At 53.4% G+C, this 18,316-nt stretch overlaps 1 protein-coding gene across 23 annotated transcripts in view; it reads left to right on the top strand.

Annotated features, from left to right (window-relative positions):
* LOC109383228 (uncharacterized) overlaps nucleotides 1-18,316 on the top strand; it is a 433,428-nt gene that overhangs the window by 50,546 nt on the left and 364,566 nt on the right. For 21 of the 23 annotated variants that reach the window (XR_002124125.1, XR_002124113.1, XR_002124111.1 and 18 more), the window contains exon 2: nucleotides 7,466-7,820. The gene's annotated coding sequence lies outside the window, so the exon portion shown is untranslated. Of the gene's footprint in view, nucleotides 1-7,465; nucleotides 7,821-11,902; nucleotides 12,018-18,316 lie in introns of all 23 variants that reach the window. The other 2 variants (XR_002124132.1, XM_019643454.1) reach the window with 1 other exon arrangement.

The following is an 18,316-nucleotide window of genomic DNA, read 5'->3' as shown; positions in this document are numbered from 1 at the left end:
AAGGGAAGGGTTTCTTTAATGGAGGACCTACTGTGTGAAAGGGCTTCCATAGGTTTTCTCTAATCTTCCCCCTGACACTGCAAGGCAGGACTGATTTTGCAGATTCGGGTATAGTTTCAAGAATGACGCTCAAGGCTTCACACTCGTAGCTCTTTAGTGAGTGTTGAAGCTGACGTTCTCACCCAGGTCTGTTTGTCTGTCTGCCTGTTTCTCTCTCTTAAAATGGCTACTGCTGTTCCTTGCAAGTCAGGTCTAGTTAATGAACATGAAGGCCCTTGTGAGGTCATCCCGGGGACCTGTTATGAGGACACTGGGTGTTCCTGTAACTGCTGGGGCCTCGGGCCCAGAGGGTCTGTAGGACGGTTTGTGAGAATGCACACATTCTACCTGGACACGGCTCCCACATTTCCCCAGAGCATTTGTCTTCTCACCTGCAGGTGGGGAGAAGCAGTCAGGGGCCAGTGATGGGGAGACCCACCTCCCCGGGGGCTCCGGTCACATCAGCCCTGAGCCTGATGGGAAGGCATCACGGCTCCAGGCCAGAGCTGCACACTTGTCCTATTCTAACCAGCAGCCATCTGAAGAACTGTGTCTTGGGCGACACGAGAGGCTTACTGCAGGTAAAAGAGCGAGACTTGGGGCCCCCTGACAGTTCCCTGGGTTGGGGCCATTGTGGTCCGAGTGTGATAGGAGACACTGTGGATGCCTCGGGAGTCTCTGTTCATTGCCTTATCCAGCAGCCGAGCTTCTGCCCTCCCCATTTTGGCTTCCAGAACCTTCTTTATCCTGTCACCCTGCCCCCAGTCTTCCCTATCACATAATTCTTCTAAGGCAGGACAGCCCAGTGGTCAAGCAAACAGGCTCTGGAGGCTGAGTGCCTGGGCTCATCTCCGAGCGCCGTCTCCGACTGCCTGCAGGCTTTGGGCACACAGCCTGCTGTGCCCCAGGGTCCTCATTTAAAACGAGTTCATGCTTCACACTTGTTGAGGTTACACACCTTCATATCACCAGCGCTCTTGGAGCGCGCGCACAGGAGGTGTGGTTATTACCTGCTCTGCCAGGCCTCTGGTCGTGCCGCCTTCTGCCCACAGCGCCTCTGCACCTACCCAGTTAAGGGCCACGTCCTCTCCCAGGCGTTGTGTGCCCAGCCCACCTTCTCACCCTGCGTCCCGCAGGTCTTAGCTGGGCGACTGTGGTGAGTCGCTTTACCTCTCTGGGCCGGATTTCTCAGCTATTGGTTAGGAAATTGAACCCGATTATTTCCAAGGCTTCTCGTACCCTGGCTTGCTGAGCCTCCCCTTTTCCGCCCCAGCACCCACTACCCTGCCGTGGTAACCGGGATATCACCAGTGTTGACCTGTCACCCATCACGGGCGTCTCTGGTTGTCTTGGTATAGCCGGAAAGCTCCCTGAAAGCAGGGATCCTGTCTTTATGGATGGACATGGTTTTCAGCTCCCAGCGCCGGGCCTGACGTGGTGAGCATCCTGTGTAACTGTGAGTAATCACTCAGGGCTCCAGCCCACATCCACTGAGTTCTCAAGTGCTGTGCGGGACTTGGGAGCCTGGCCGAACCGGATGTCAGTCTTCTTAAAGAGCAGCGCTCATCAGTAGCCCTCAGCAGGGTAACAGAGCTGGAAGCAAGGTCCTGGGACATCATGCGGATGGAGGAGCCTGGTCGGGGGAGGGCTCGCTTGCCCCTTTGTCACCTCCTGTAAAGCCCACAGTATCTGCCACAGGGCAGCCGCATTAGTGAATGGGACTGGGCTGGCTTGCATCTCCCAAGCCTACCCGCTCGGTGGGAATCGCAGCAGTACTGGTTGGTCAGGGCTGTTGTGGGTGTTGACCCTGGATACTGTGCATGAGTTGTGAGCCCGCCGTCGGCGGGTATGTGTGCTGAGCTCTTTCCATACAGCCTCTCCTCCACGGTGAACCCCAGAGCACGTGGATTGCTTTCATTACACAGAGGAGGAGCCACTTTCCAAGAGCTTAGGGATATGCCCGTGGCAGGTGGCTGACTGCATTATTGGGATTCACACCCTGGCTAATTTGGCCACTCCAAGCCCCCACCTCATCCCCCATCCCCTGAAAGAGACTCTGGGGAGCGCAAGTCGAGGGGTCGTGTGCTGGAAGGCACGGGAATTCCAAAGCAACTGATCCCTGCCATCCCAGCACCTCTTGGGGAGAAACTGAAATGAAGCAAAAAGCGGGTCTGTCAGCAGGAGGACAGCAGCCACGTTCTCTGGGAACACATCTCCTTGATTTATCTCCCCAGGTGAGGCGGGCCCCAGCGCTCGGGGTCTCGCGGAGGAATAATGGGAACCGGGCCAGAGAAATGGCTGCCTCTCCCTTTGTCAGAAAAAAAAAGATAAAATAGGCACCTCCTTTGTGGCACCGCTGATGAAATACATCTCACCTCACAGACCGGAGAGAGAGAGAAAGTGGGGCAAGCGAGGGTTGTGAGCGCTTTGCTGACGCGACGCTCCCCTCGGAGCTGCTTTGTCACCCGTCAGCCAGTGTGGCTGCCCTCGGCTCGGCTTCCGAGGTGTGACATCCACACCTGCTGACTCTCGCTCATCCTAAAATGCACGCCATAACTGATGCCGCTGCAAGAGAGGGAAAGAGAGAAAGCACACGGGGTCGCGGAGACCTCGAAGCAGAGAGAGCAGACAGCACAGCCCCGCGCACCCCGGGAGGCGCGCCGTGTGCTTTCCGCTACAATTCTGTATATGTTCCCGTCACAGCGTTGGTGCCAGGGACTTCCTGCCCTGGCTTTCCTCTCTGTGCCTACCCAGGATCCCTCAAGCCTGCCAGTTACCAGAGCATCTAGGGGACGTTGGGGCACAGTGATGCTTGCTGGGTAGGAAATAGAGGCAGCCTGTGTTTCGTTTTTCTTCAAAATGTCCACTGTAATGGGGGCCGGCTGGTGGACATACTTGGTAGGCAGGGAGGGTCAAGAAGGGAATGACATATTTGGGTCTGACAGCCCAGGAGGCAGAGAAGAGAGAGAGCGTAACTCAGCTAAGAGAACGGGGCTGGGGGGCCGTATTTTCTTGTGGGGCAGCTCCGTGTCAAATTCCATGTCACCAGGCCCAAGCGTATTGTTTTGTCACGTATCCCCGCCCCCCCCAGCACCTTCTGGGGTACAGGGTCAGCGATAAGGCAGTGGGGCACGGAGAGAAGAAGGATTAGGGAAAACGGGAAGATGCTGACCCCCAAGCCTTGAGGGGTGTTCAGAAGTTTGTAATATCCCAGCAACATACTTTCACAGGAGAAATTAAAAAAAAAAAGTTAGCCAGCATTTTATTGAGGCGACCTGCATTAAAACAAGTATACATACCCCAAACCGAGCATCTGCGCACAGCCCCGACCTGGATGCGGCGAGTGTCCCCAGCATTTCAGGAGCCCCCTCCGGACCCCTTTCAGCCATTAAGTGTCCCTTACCCAGCTCACTCACTCAAGAAAACCGTGTCCTGATGTCTAGCCGCGTAGATTACTTTTATCTGTTTATGTATTTAATGCCAATCACATTGGGATGCCCTCCCTCGTGTCTGGCTTCTCTCACTCACAGTTATGTTTGTGACATGTATGCATATGTTGTGTACAGTTGTAGGTCTCTCTCATTGCTCGATAGTACTCCACGGTGTGCGTGTTTTTAAAATGCACTGTACTGCTTGATGGGCGTTTGAGTAGTTTCCAGTGCGTGGCTGTCCTGAATTAGAGCTGCCGCGAACATCCCAAGACGCATCTTTCGGCGAACATGCGTACGCGTTTCCGTGCGTTTCTGCCTGGCAGTGACCTGCTTCGTCATAGGGTGCACGTATATTCAGCTTCAGTGGACAGTGCAGAATGGCGTCCCAGAGTGGCGGTTTGTCTTTCTTCAAAATGTCTGTTTACCAGCTTGTATGACAATTCCAGTTCTACACCAAGGCCAATCGTTGGTATTGCCTGTCTCTTCTCTCTTGGCCAACCTGTTACACAAAGAGCAGACGACCTGGAAGGAGTCACATAGCAGAGAAAAGGAAAACGCTCCCTGAGGGCAATGTGTTCCTGTTTGGTGACACTGCACGACTAGACATCCTGGAGTGGAGCGCCTGGCATGGTGCATTCTTGTAGGGGGAGCCCATGGCGGGCAGCCCTCTTATCTGAGCCTCGGCACTGCCCCTCCCTTGGTCAGGGACCACGGCTTGGCTGCAGTAATTCCCAACCGAGCGTGTAATAATTCTTCCCCAGGTGACAGAGCTTTAATGGACCCAACCCCAACAAAACAAACTTGGCTTCAGACTTGCCCCAGGGGCCTCCATAAATATTTAACTGGCTGTCCCCCATTTTCTCCACGGCCGTTGACTGGGGCTGGTACCATAAGCCGCGGCCCCCTTTCCTGACACTCTGCTGCGGGGCTGCCCCTGGGCTGGCAGCTCTTGGTGTTTGCTGCAGAAGCTGAGGGCGGAAGAGGGCGTGTGTGAACGTCCTGGACAGACTGCCCTTGGCGTGCGGGAGCCCTCTTCCATCTGACACAGGAAAAGATGGCTACTCAAGCTCTTGACATGCGCTGGGCAACCTGCTCAGTGCTCTGTGTGCATTATTTCATGTACCCTCATGCAAGCAGTTGCATGAGGTTAAGTAGATGTGAGTTGCCCCCGTTTTGTAGACGAGGAAGCTAAGGGTTAACAGTTGTTCTCCAGAGGAACATAGCTCAGTCAATTTGGTAGTTTGACTTCAAACTGTCTTGTTTTAACCACTAGGCTGTACTTCTCTCTTAGGGGCTGATATTTAGACACGTGAGCTTCCCTTCGAACCCATTTTCCTCTTGGGCTGAAAAGCTATGTCAGGTGGGTTTACATGGGACAAGGGGAGCACACTCTGTGACCCCTGGTCACTGTAGAATGTTTAAATTGGAGGATGGATGCCCTTTGGCATGGTTGCTACGAGCAACAGGCCCCCAAAGATGCCCAGGCCCCAGTCCTCAGGACCTGTGAATACATATATTATCTTACGTGTCAAAACAGACTTTGTGGATATGATTCATGACCTTGAAATGAATTATCTTGGGTCATCGGGGTGTTCCCAAGGTATTCGTTTACATGGACCCTTAAAAGCAGAAGAGTCAGTTGGAGGAGATGTGATGAGGGGCCGGGTCAGAGAGAGGCTATGTTGCTGTATTTGAAGGTGGAGTAAGGGAGCCGTTGGCCGAGGCATCCGAGAGCAGCCTCTATGACAGCGGTTCTCAACCTTCCTAATGCCGCGACCCCTTAATACAGTTTCTCATGCTGTGGTGACCCCCAACCATAAAATCATTTTCGTTGCTACTCTATAACTGTAATTTTGCTACTGTTATGAATCGTCATGTAAATATCTTTTTGTTTTCCGATGGTCTTAGGCGACCTCTGTGAAAGGGTCATTCGACCCCCAAAGGGGTCGCGACCCACAGGTTGAGATCTGCTGCCCTAGAAGCTGGAAAAGGCCAAAGAGATTTTTCTTAGAGTCTCCAGAAGGAACAGCTTAGCCGACACCTTGGTTTTAGCTTAATAAGACTCGTTCGGCTTTCTGACCTCCAAGACTGTAAGATAATAAATGTGTGTTGTCTCCTACCCCTGAGTATTTGAAAATTTGTTATTGCCGCAAGTTGCTCTTGATGGCAGTGGGTACAACGACCAAGCTCATGGGCTTTGGAGTCTGACTGCACAATTCCTGTTCTGTGATTTCTCTAGCTGTGTGATCTTGGGCAAGTGGCTTACCTTGTCTGGGCCTCAGGTTTCTCATCTCTGAAATTGGGATCGGAATCATCTATACCACATAGGGTTGTTGTGAGGGTTAAATGAGGACTCTAGTCACAGGAAATGCCCGATCGCATAAGTTACAAAAATGACAGTTCCGGACAGGCGTCCCTCAGTAGTCACCGCGGGGTGGTTGATGGTCAGGGTGCAGACTCGGGAGACAGACTGGCCTCATATTTGGGCTCTACTCTCTTACTGTATTGGAGTAAGAGAGTTGTCTGCGCCCCCGTTTTCTCATCTGGGAAGTGGAGGCGGGAGTCCCAGTGTGGTTAGGGGTTTGTATCAGATGGTGGCCAGAGCTTTTAGCAGGGAGAGCTGTAGGCTCTCCGTAAAGGGCAGTTGTTATCTGTGGGTGGCTGGTGACTGTTGGGCTTAGGGCCCTATGCACTGGGGATCCGTTTGTGCTTCCGTTTATCTCGGGAATAACTTAAGCGCACTGGGTTGGAGAGACAAAGGGATTCCTGTAGAACTAGAACAGTACCGGGTACCTCGCAGGTGCTCAGTCATTGCTGAATGAATCAAGAAAACAGGGCACAGGCCCAGGCCTTCCCTGAAGCACCGCTCACTTCAGGACAAGGCCTGGAGTCCTGCCAGGGCTTTGTGGCTGTCTTTAAAAAGAAACAAAACAGAGAACCACTTCCTCCCAGCTGACCCAAAACCCCTTCAGCTCACTGCCCGGACCACTGAGCCATGTGGAGAAGTCGAGGGCTGCGTGCCAGGCCTGCCTGTGCTGTTAACCCCCTAAGCCAGCCACCTGACCTTTCTGGAACCTTCTGGTCCTCATCTTCATAGTGGATGTACCTCAGCCCCCTCTGCCCTCCCATGGTAGTTCTGAGCAGCCCTACACAGAAAGGTCCCATCTGTGAGGTCTTTGGTGTCTATGGGTGGCTGCCCCGAAGGTCCCCTGGTTTCCTGACTCACCTCTCTTTGGGTATCAGAGCTACAGGGCATTAGTTTTAGAGTCCCCTCTAAGTATTGGGTTGTCAGAAAAGTTGTGACGTATTTTTTTCTATGTTTTTCATTGGAAAAATGCTTCATGACTTTTCCAACAACCCAATTATGAGGTCGGACAGTTACGTTTGCGAACTCATCCTAGAAAAAATGCTACATATCTCATTGCTGAATATCACTATGGTCACCTTGGAAATATTCCCCCTGGGAAGCTATGCACCGACACCAGTCCCTAGTCCACCCTGCAAAGCAATTTTGGAACTCTTTTTCTGGAACGGCCATCAGAGCTGTCGTCGTATTACCCTTGATGCCCTGAATGTCATCAAAATGTCTTCCCTTCAGTAAAAGGGAAAAAAGAAGTCATTGGGGACCAGATCAGGTGAATAGGGAGGGTGTTCCAATACAGTTATTTGTTTCCTGGCTAAAAACTCTCTCACAGACAGTGCCGTGAGAGCTGGTGCATTGTGATGATGCAAGAGCCATGAATTGGCGAAAAGTTCAGGTCGCTTAACTTTTTCACGTGGCCTTTTCAGCTCTTCCAAATAGTAAACCTGGTTCACTGTTTGTCCAGTTGGTGCAAGTTCATAATAATCCCTCTGATATCAAAACAGGTGAGCAACATCATTGCAACAAGTTCACGAACTTAATTGTCAGACCTCGTATTAGGGACAAATATAAAGAAAGAACAAATGACTACCGTGACTGTAACAAGGCTGCATTTTCTTCTTTGCATCCCCAGGTCTGATCATTTTTGACTAGAAAGGAATCAGCAAGATGCCCCTCGTGATGGCCGCACCTGTCAGCTTCATGCAAGGATTTTCCGAGCCGTGTGGATTTACAGTGATCTTCAGCCGCCTGGGGAATGATGCTGGTGGAAGCATTATTCTGGAATTGCACATACCCGGCACATTTCTGGATGCTAAAGGTGATTTTAAGGAAGGCCCTGGCCCAGTGCCTCATGGATTCCTGCAGCCTGGATGCCCTCTGGGGACGGAGGACCACCGATTCCTGTGAATGCTGAGCTCTCTGTCCTCCGCTTGGACAGGAATGTTTGGTTGGGTCTCTCCAGCTCGCTCTCCGGCTCCCTGTCAAACGTAAGTCCTGTGTCACATCTCATGTGCACACAGCTTATGTATGTTCTGTCAGGCTTTAGGTGACTCTGGCTTGGCTGGTGGCAGCGAGGTCATTTGATGTGGCAGGCTCTGAAAAGGAGCTGGCCTTTAATGAGCTTGTTCTTTGTGTCCGGCTTGGGGGAGATGGGTGGGGGGGGATGTAAAGTTGCTTCCTGGGAGGCACCACTGTCTCCTTCTCTGACACGTGTCATCATACCTGTCACCTTCTTCTGATTTCCCTGGTTCTCGTGTCTGTCTCTTATCTAGGACACTGTAAAAGCCCTGAAGGCTAGGGCCTCTTCTGCATGGCTCGGTGTCTTAGAGACATAACATAGTGCCTGGTCGATAGTGGCTCCTGCTCCAGAGAGGGTGAATGAAGACATGGTCCTTAATGAATTAAGACATTGGAGAGTAAATGGAGCATGAGGCAGTCATGGGGCAGGGCGTTTTCTTGGCCCTGTGCTTGGAGCTGGAATCGGAGAGTTGGATGTCAGCAGGGTGCCTGGGGCGCTGAAGGACCTCGGGCTTGAATCTCTAACCTGTACCCACTGTGTGACTCTGGGCAAGTGACTGCTGGTACCTTGCCTGTCTATTCCATTAGGGTGAAGTAATGTCATACTTCACAAGATTGGTGTCAAGGGTCACAGCATAGGGACTGATGTGCTGACAGCCAGCATCGTACCTGGCACACAGCAGACACTTAGCGCATGGGAGGGGTCACTGCTGGTTGTGGGGAGATCTTTTGGGGAGCGTGGGAGCCGCTTGGGCTTTTAAAGGCTTTCTGAGCAGAGCCAGGTGGGCTGTGCTGGACTTTGAACTGGGCACTGCTGGTTGGCATGGACAGTCGGTCAGAGGTCACAGTCCCTGGAGCCCATGGGAAGGCTGAGTGGCAGGTGACCAGCAGATGAGGGAAAGGAGCTTGTGTCAGCGTGAGGGTGGACTTGGCAACAAAGGCCTGTGGCGCTTCTTCAGTTGACAAGCAGGAGGACTGCCCCCCTCCACCCGGGGACTTGGCAGCTGTGAGGTTGGTGGCTCCGTGTGATGTTGCCTTAGCGCTGGGCTGCCCACTGGAGAAGGGCAGCTCAAACTGCCAGTGCCTGAGGGCTCAGGTCACCTGGGGCCACTTGGCACTTGGCTGCCCAAGACTGCACTTGGGGCGGGCTCTGGGGCTCAATTTTGATTGGATTCCTAGCTCCGCTGATGTTTGGTGGCACCTGTCTGAGAGCCTTCCCCTGTGACTTCCTAATGGAAACAATGGCCCTGTGGTTATTCCATACTGTTCTATTGTAGTTCACAGCACCTAGGTGCTTTGGAATCTTCTCTTCATTTATGCAAGGTACTTGACTTCTTGTCTTCATCTTACACTAGCAAGTAACTCTGAGCTCAGGAACCACATTTATCTTGCTCACAGGCTGAACACACAGGAGGCATCTTATTCATTGCATCATAGTTGATCAGATAGTGGGGTCTTAGTGGCTTCCTTCCGGCTTTCCTGAAAAGGACCAACAAAAGGGCAACGCTCTCATTTCGAGCATCTGTGTAACTTCATCAGCTCAACAGCCCCCCCGAGGTGGGCTGCGGCATTGCCCATTTCACAGTTGAAAAGCTTGAGGCTTTGAGCGGCCACATCACTTTCCCGAGGTTATTCATCTAAAGACGGCCGGGCAGGAACCCGAGTCGGGTGTGTGTGTGTGTTGAGTACTGCCTGCTGTTGAGCACTGCTCTTGGGGTCCTTAGTACAGATTGCCCTGTCTGTCCTCTGGGAGAGACAGACTTTCCATAAGAACTCAGACCCCCACTGTGTCTGGGAGGAAACGGGGCCCGTGCTGGGCCCTGGGATACAGTAGGTGTCCCAGTCCAGTCCCTGAGGCTCAGGGTCTTCAGGGAGCCTGTGCCCTTGGGCAAGTGTGGGTTTGCAGCCCCTCATCATGGGCTGTGCTCGCCGGACCATGGCCAAACAGGGCAGGGAGCCCCCTCATCCAGGGAGAGGCTGTGGAGGGTCTGGGAGACTTTGGAGGGCTGGAAGGGTGGGCTGGGCTTGCCCTGGTGGGCAGAGCTGTCCTGGAGCCCCGTGGGCTTCCGCTAATGAAGTGAGTGGGGGAGACCGAGGCGCAGCACTGCCGCTTCTGCTTCCGCTTGCACAGGCCTCTGGCACCTGTTCGTGCCATGTCCCCCTGTCACCCCACTGGGGCAGCTGCCCGCTCACTTATCACAGGGCCCACAGCCCGGCCTTTTCTCCTTTTATCGGTTACTCCCTAGAACAAGCCCATTGTGGTGGTCCTGGTTATCTGCTGCCCCTCCCAGGAAGGTGAGGATGGACTTGGGCACCAGCAGACACAGAACGGCCACGGCGAGAAGTGGGACTCCCCACTGCCCCTCCTTCCCGGCTGCTCTGAGCACCTGCCCCGAGTCTTGGAGGGTGCTCCCCTGATGGACAGTCACCACCGTTTGTTAAGTCAGTCTCCGTGTAGGGCACACGGCGGACATTCGTCCGTCCCAAGCCCAGAGCAGACCTATGGGGTAGGCAGTATTCTTATGGTCTTTCTTAGTGCCGATGTAACTGAAGCACAGAGAGGCAAAGCTGGTCTCCTCAGGGCACATAGGCAGGATTTGAACACAGTTCGCTCTGATTCCAAAGCCACTGGGCCACGCTACCTGGAGCTGAGAGATGCGACTTCTGCTCCCTTCTCAGACCCCCGGGGCTGTGTGACCTTGGGAAGGTCACCTTTCTTCTCTGCATCTTTGAACGCTCATTGGTAGGGAAACCGTCTCATTTCTCTTCTGAGCTGGGACGCTTGAGACACTTCTTCCAGGCACAATGTCACGCTCTCGGACGCCATTGTTGGAGGAGAGCCTTATCGCCCTCCGAGGACCGCCGCGGAGCAGGAGTAGGGAGGGTGAAGGCTGCCGGAGGGCAGTGTGCACACCAGCTCCCCCACTGTCTCTCAGATACGCTGGGCAGCTTTCTGGATCTCTCTGGACCTCCGTTTCGTTTCTTTGTATATAAAGGTTGGTGGGGGGCACACCCAGGTTGGAAGGTTAAGCAGGCACATTCCAAGCATTCCTAAACACCAACCAATCAGCAACCCCATGGCTATTCATGGAGAACCCCTGGTCTCCAGTCTGCCCAGAGAATGAGTCACAAGGCTTCTCTCTCTCTCTCTCTCTCTCTCTCTCTCTCTCTCTCTCTCTCTCTGTCACCCTGTGCAGACCCCAGGGGGTCCAGGGACCCCTGTGGGAGCAACACACAACAGATTTTGAAGCTTTGCTGTTTCATAGCTGTGTGACCTTGCTCTCATCCCGAAACCTCTCTGAGCTGCACTTTGTTCATCTGAATCTCTAGTTCTTAGCTCCGGGAGGCCAGCTGGTATTTGCTTTCTAACTGTCAGTGACTCCCCGTGGAGGCCCAGTGGCTCCTGGTGGCTGCTGTCCTCAGCCCTGCTGCAGCCCAGGAAGCTATGCCCTGGCTTTGCCAGCCGGACTGTGAGGTGTGAGGGTTGTAGCCCCCTCCTTCTGGGTGAGTGCTGAGTGTTAGAAGACTTGAGAAAACACTGGCCCATGGAATTCCGAAGTTAATGAATTGAGTAGATTCGAGGAGGGTATCTGCTTGACCTTCCACCCACCCCTTCTCCAACCCGCCCGTTGTCCCTGAGCGAGGGTGGAGGCAATTGAAGGTTTATAGCAACTACACATAAAACTCTTCGCAGTGGTCCAGGACGGTGGCCTTGGCCCCTGAAAGCCTGAGCCCAGGTGGGTGAGCTTGAGCCTGTTCCCTACGGTGCCTGGTTAACCAGAGACAGGCATTGGGAACAACCTGGGTGGGCGAGGCAGGCCGTTGGGGGAGAAGTGGGCATGTTTGGACAAGTTGGGGGGTGATTCTCAGCTGTCCAAAGCAGGGGTGTGAGTGCACTGACTCTCTCTCTCTCTCTCTCTCTCTCTCTCTCTCTCTCTCTCTCTCTCTCTCTCTTTCTCTCTCTCTCTCTCTCACTTAGGACTAGTGGGGTCAGATAAAGAGAACAGCTTTTGGGAACTGACACAGTTTCAAGATATGTTCTCTGTTTCAGGCTCGTAGACCCTTCATGGAAAAGGCTTGGAGACCAGAGCCTCTGTGTGTGCGCGTGCGTGTGTGTGTGTTCCCATCTGCCCTGCTGGTTCTCTCGTCTGGCTCCTCACTGGCAAGTGGGTTACTTCCCATGATGGGGGTGGGCAGGCTTTGTCCCCTTTCTTTGTCCCGTCAAAGTCATTTTGCAGGGCAGTTGCTGGGGGTGGGGGTCTTTCCTGTCCATCTATCTATCTACAACCATCTATGCCACCCATCATATGGGGTGGGGGTCCTAGGGAGAGGGGTCAGCTGCACCGATTAGCAGGAACTGCCCTGACCCTCCCCTCCCCCAGGGAGACTTATCTGGCTCCAAGCAGTGAGCAGCTGCTGGTGGTGAGGTCTCTGAGTCACTCAGAGGTCCTGGACTGGGTTTAGCAGGAGGTGATGATATAAACAAACAAACATTAGCTGGGACCAGCTCCCAGCTTTCAGCTCACCCCGGGGTCCTGGAAACTCCTTGTTGCATGTTCAGGGAACATGAGGGTGCTCATGTTCTTCAAAAAAAGAATCTTTCTGATGGAGAAACTCTCCAGAGACGTTGCTGAAGCATGTTAGAAAATGTGGGGCTATGTAAGCTCCCGGGCTTCCTGGCTGTGTGACGTAGGTGGGATGCTTGACCTCTCTGGGTCTTTGTTTCCTCCTCTAAGAAACAGGGTTATTGTGACAGTCAGGTGACCTGAGAAGTGAAACCTGGCCTCTTGTTAGGCCCTGCCTCTGAACTTGACACACAGTAAACCCTGAATCTAAGTCAGGTTGCTTCTGTGAGTCTCCTGTTTTCCAACCGTTGTTGAGTCAGCTCCTGGGATTCTCGGGAGCTCTCTGAGGCCCCAGCTCATCTTTCAATGAGGTGGCTGTCCTTGCCTTGTGCCCCTCACGTGCTTGTTGAGCGGACCGGGTGAGTCACCTCTGGGCAAGTTCTTGTGTTGAATTTCAGAGAGCCAGGCTTCACCGAGCCAGGCCTGATTTGATGGCTGAGGCTGATTCCTCCGGGAGGGAGCGTGGAGGTGGCACAGGTGGTGGAGTCCAGCACGTTCCTTAGGTTAAGGCCAGGCAGCCGTGGGCTGCGGAGGTGTGACCCAGACGCAGGCAGCCCTGTCTCCCTTTACAGTGATGGAGCGCTTGGCAGTCTGTGAGCACCCCAGCTTTCTGCTCTCCACTGTCCTTCAATGATTTGCTGGACTTCAGAACCGGCTGTCGAGTTTTGGGGTCCTTTCTTTGCATAATGTGAATTGCTCACATCGGAAACAAAACAAGAAACCACAAAGGGTCATTTAACCCATATTCAAACCCCCAGGATTAACAAGTGTTAAAGGATGTGGCATATTTATTTTACATCATTGCTTCTGAAAAAATGAAAAAAAAATAGAGGTAAAGTGAAGTACACGGGCCCCCTTCTCCCGTTCTATTTCCTTCTTTTTGTAGACGTACTGGTCTACCGAGCTTGGGCCGTAATAGGTCATGTCCTTAAACTTTTATTGCAAATCTAAATATTTGGAGGCCACTTGTAGCACCGTTTTGTGTGTTTTAAAAATCTGACATAACATAGGTGTGTGGCGACTGCAGTTTGCCCTTTTTACTCTGTATTATGTTTGGGTGATGATACCGCTGCTGTATTTGTTCCTTCACACCCCGTGGTGGTTTGGGGGTTGTTTTTAGGTTTGGGCTCCTGGAAAACAGTGCTGGGATGCGCTGCTTTGCACATGTCTCCAGGTGCATGTGTGGGTGTCCCCAGGGGTGCAAAGCACAGGGAATGTACACGTGTGACCTTCCAGAGGCTGCTACCTTGCTGATCTGTTTACTGGGTGTCTCCCTGTGAGCCTATGATCTTGAGGGCAGGGGTGTGATGCTCGCCACTGTATCCGTAGGATGGGTTGGCAGTGGCGGGCACTGGTACCAGCTCCTTAAGTGCTCAAATGGGGTGAATTCTGGAAGGAGATGAGGCAAACACCACGGGCAGGACCAGAGTCGGGGTGCGGAGGGAGCAGTGCCATGGTGGCCCTCTGCTGAGGCAGCACCTGATCGGAGAGGCATTGTCTCCGCTGCAGGAGCCAGTTTCAGCCAGGCTGGGGGGTGGGTTCCAGCTAAACCTTCACCTCTGGAGCTGCAAAGCCGGAGGATGGGCAGCAGCAGGGCTGTTTGTGGATGGCCTAGAAAGGAAATTGCTGGAAGGAAGATCAGTGCTGTGGAAAAGCTGAGGGAAGCAAGAGAATGAGAGAGGGCTAAGCACAAATCGGAGAGTTGTTTTTTCCTAGTCTACGTGCGATTAGAAATGGAAAATTGGGGTTTGGTAATGGGAAAATAATTGTGTGCATACTATGAAAATAGTCTGTTTTTCTTCTTAAATGGTTTTTCCCTGATGATAAAACTAATATGAGGCCTTTAGACATAGAAAGTAGAGAAATGCGCGGAAGGTTGAAAGAAGTCCCATGACCCTCCGCCGAGGAGCAACCCCTTGGTAACCTTTGTGAGAATAACATTATTGAGTACGGGACTGGTCGTGGCGGGGCTGGACTTCCTTGGTTTCAGCATAGGAAGTCCCGCCTCCTGGGCAGTTCCGGATGGCTGTCATCCCCGTCTGTGAGCTAAATTCTACCACTGGGGGTCAAGCATTTCGACAGCTCATAAAGCATTGCGGGAGTCATGGTGTTTAGTTGGCTCCAGCTGCATGCAGAGCACGAGTGAGGCCACAGGCGATGGGAGACTGCAGGCTTGATGCCCTGTTTTCTGTCCGCAAGGAGCTGGCAGCTCGTCTTGGGTATGAAGTAGGGAAAGGAAGCCGAGGCAGTATTGGCAGGACGTTCCCTTGGGGCACATGGTGGGGATTTGAGGACTTCCTTCCTCTGGCGGGTTATCTGTATTTGCAGGCTGGTGCCAGGAGAGAGGGTGGACCTTGGCCCAAATGCTGTGTTTGACTGTAACCCCCCCCCAGTGCAACACTGGGACCCCAAAATGATGCGACACTCCTTCTGTGACCAGCTCACTGTGTCAGGGTGATGATGGTGATCGCAGCACCCCTCATTCAGAGGTAGTGTCCACCTCTGGCTTTATTAGACCCTCAAAACACCCATGGAGTAGCCAGTGGCGATGGCAGTCACCCCGTTTTCCATGCAGCAAGCTGAGGCCCTCAGTGGGTTGGGGGAAGGCAGCTCATGCTTGTCACGTGCTGAGCACATGTGTACTGAGCCAGCTCCGACAGCTCGGAGACAGGCCTTCTGCCCCCATTTGACACCGAGGAGACTGAGGCCGTGGAGGGGAGGTGTCTGGCCCGATCAGCTGCGTGGTAGGCGGGGCCAGCTGCGTAATACTTGGGGCCCAGTGCAAAGTGGGAAAATGGGATGCAGGCTCCTTTGTCCAAACAGGATTAAGACTTTCCAATGGTGACAGCAGAGCGTTAAATCAAGCCCAGTCCTGGGTCCCTGGGCCTCCGCACAGGCTCTGAGTCCAGGACACGGGCCTGGGGCAGCATGAGGTTGGGACCTGGCATCCACTTCTGCAGCCCAAGCAGAGTGGGGCCAGGCTGAGTTTCAAGTGTCTGCAGACCCCCGGCCTGGAGGAGTCCTTTGGGTGCTGGTAGGTGCCTGGCTTCCTGGAGGAGCAGTGCCCTCGCCCCCGCCCTTCCTTAGACCACATGCACAAGTGCGCAGGCGGCGCTCAGCATCTGACTGGACCAGCGTCTGTCTGGAGCGGGAACATGCCATGCTCTCCTGGGGGGCCGTCTCCCGAGAGCGAATCGCTACCATCTCTCCCTTCCGTTCTGTAATATGGGCACCTACGCTGCCCACCTGCTCTGCAGCGTGCCGTTTCTGCTGGGGGATGGATTGGTTTCAGGGGTGCAGACCACCAGTGTGGGGCCCTGGGGGTGGTGCCCAGAAGGAGCCTCACCTGGCGGAGAGAATTGCTCTAGGAGGTGCATGTCTTGAGTTCTTGGAGGGCAGGTGTTCTTATTGGTAGCATCACTGAATCCATACAGCACTCTGTAAGGTTTGACATTCATTGGCTGTCTCCCCATTCAGCTAATGTTTGTCAAGCACCTACTAAGTGCAGGGCACTGTGCCGGATTTGTGGAGGACATATGTGCTCTCTTTTGGTATTTCTCATGGCTTCACCATGTTTCATCGCTGTAGCGGCAGCCCTGTGAGGTTTTTGCAGTTATCCCCCTTCAATAACAAATCAAGCGACCAAATTAAGGTCAAGTCAGGTGCCCACTGTGTGTTTACCTGATATCACAGAGTCTTTGCTGTCACATCCTGTGCAACACAGTGTGGTGCCTTCAGGGGGCCTGGGTCTAATCCTGGCTCTGCCATTTGCTAGATGTATGGCCTTGGGCAAGTTATTGAACTTCTCTTGACCTCGATGTCTCTATCTGTGAAATGGGTCACAGTCGTCCTGTTGCAGTTGGATGTGTGTATCTTCCCCCAGTTCATATGTTGAAGCCCTACCCGCCCAATGCAATGGTATTTGGAGATGGGGCCTTGGGGAGGTAATTAGGGTAGATGAGAATGAGCCCCCATGAGGGGCTTAGTGTCCTTGTAAAGAGGAAGACAGATCTCTCTCTCTCTCTCTCTTTATATGCGTGCCCACCAAGAGAAGGCCCTGTGAGCACACAGTGATAAGACAGCTGTCTACCAGCCAAGGGCCTCACCAAGAGCAGGGACGCTGGCACCCCAGCCTGCAGAACCGTGAGACATAAATGGCTGTCGTCGAAGCCACTGCCTATGGTATTTTGTGACAGCAGCCTCAGCAGACTAAGGCAGCCTCCGTGCAGCTGCCTGGAGAAGCCAGTGCTTTCCTGATGCTTCGATGGCATCTCGTTTGAGCCTTGTTCTCAGGCAGTCAGTCAGATGTTACGGTCTTGGGCACAGTGTCACAGAGGGCATCGATGTGTAGGCATGGATGGCTTGGAGCTTGTGTATTTATTCTCCTTTCCTGAATGCCAGCCATATGCCAACATGTAATAATCGTCTCAGCAACCCCAAGCGGTCAATGCTACCTGACTCTCACCTTACAGATGTGAACACGGAGGCTCAGACAGGTTCAGACACCCAGCGAGTAAGGTCTAGGCTGAGATGCCAGGGTTCCCTGGAACCCCTGACCACGTCCCCCCAGCTGCTGTCTCCCTGCCCCAGAAATGTCAAAACCCATTGCATTTAATGCCAGGACTCTGGTCCCCCAGACGGACAGAGGGGGTCCTGCGGGAAGCTGGAGCTTTGAGCCTGATGGAATTGACACCAGCCTCCGATGTTTACAGTCCCTGGTCTCCTGCGGTGTCTCCGGAAGTCATAATCCTCTGGCCACAACTCTGGGGGATGGCAGGAAGTCATATCCCAGCTCTATTGGCTTGCTGGGTGCACATTGGTCTGGTGGCCATAGGGGTGGGGGTGGGGCAGGCAGGGCTGGCGGGAAGCAAAAACCTACTACAAGCGCTTCTGACCGGAGTGTATTGTGGACAGATTCCTGGATTATTATACGATGACTCAGAGGACCTGATTTGGATCCGGAAGCCTGGGTTACACACAGATAATGTGGAATCTTCATATTTTCCCACAAAGTCCTCACCATTTGAAAAGATGCTGTTTTCTAAGATATCAATCCAGCGATCGTGGATTTTGGATTTTCCAAGCCAAGGGCTTATGGAGGTTGTGAGGAGGGGGTGGGAGACAGAAGGGTGGTAGCTGAGGAAAGGAAGACAGGACAGGAGCTGCACTCAGCGTCTTCCTGACTAAGTTTCTCTCCCATCCGTGAACCAGGGGTGGGTTCACGCAGCGCCAGTGGCCTCCCTCGGCTGGAGTTGAGTTCCTGTGCCCTCCAGTGACTAAGGAGGAAATTCCATTTTGCTTATGATACTGTGGCCGTGCATCCATCATGCCATTCTTAATTTTGTGACTGCCTCATCTTGCTGGAATTTGCCTGTTTTCTTTCTTTTTCCGGGTTCTGTGTTGAGGCGATAATGTGGTACGACTCCATGAAACCCAAGCAAATCTGAGTTTCCCACATGCAGTGGTTTCTGGTGGCCCGGGCTTCATGTTTTCAACATGGTGGGTGGCTTGGGGCATGGGTCCTTCATGGTCACACATTGGCATCCATCTGCCCTTTCGGACTCCATGCTCAGTTCCTAAGCCCTGGTGGAGCCTCTGGTCAAACACTCCCATTGTCTGCATCCTTGAAATGGAGCTCCCGGAACTGCTGTCTTCCTGGCTTGCTCAGAGTCTGATGAGAGACTCCTTGGAATGGAGGTGGAAGAGCCACCAGAGTCTGGACGAGTGGAGCAGCAGGGCCACTGTCACACGGGAGAGGAGCACACGAGCATCGCCAGTGGCGAAAGGGGATGAGATGAGAGGGAGCGAAAGGGACGGGGACAGAGAGGGAGGTGGGTCGT

Source organism: Hipposideros armiger, unplaced genomic scaffold (genome assembly GCF_001890085.2).
Source record: "Hipposideros armiger isolate ML-2016 unplaced genomic scaffold, ASM189008v1 scaffold_78, whole genome shotgun sequence".
In the NCBI taxonomy this organism is placed as follows: domain Eukaryota; kingdom Metazoa; phylum Chordata; class Mammalia; order Chiroptera; family Hipposideridae; genus Hipposideros; species Hipposideros armiger.
This window is presented reverse-complemented; position numbering and strand designations above follow the sequence as displayed.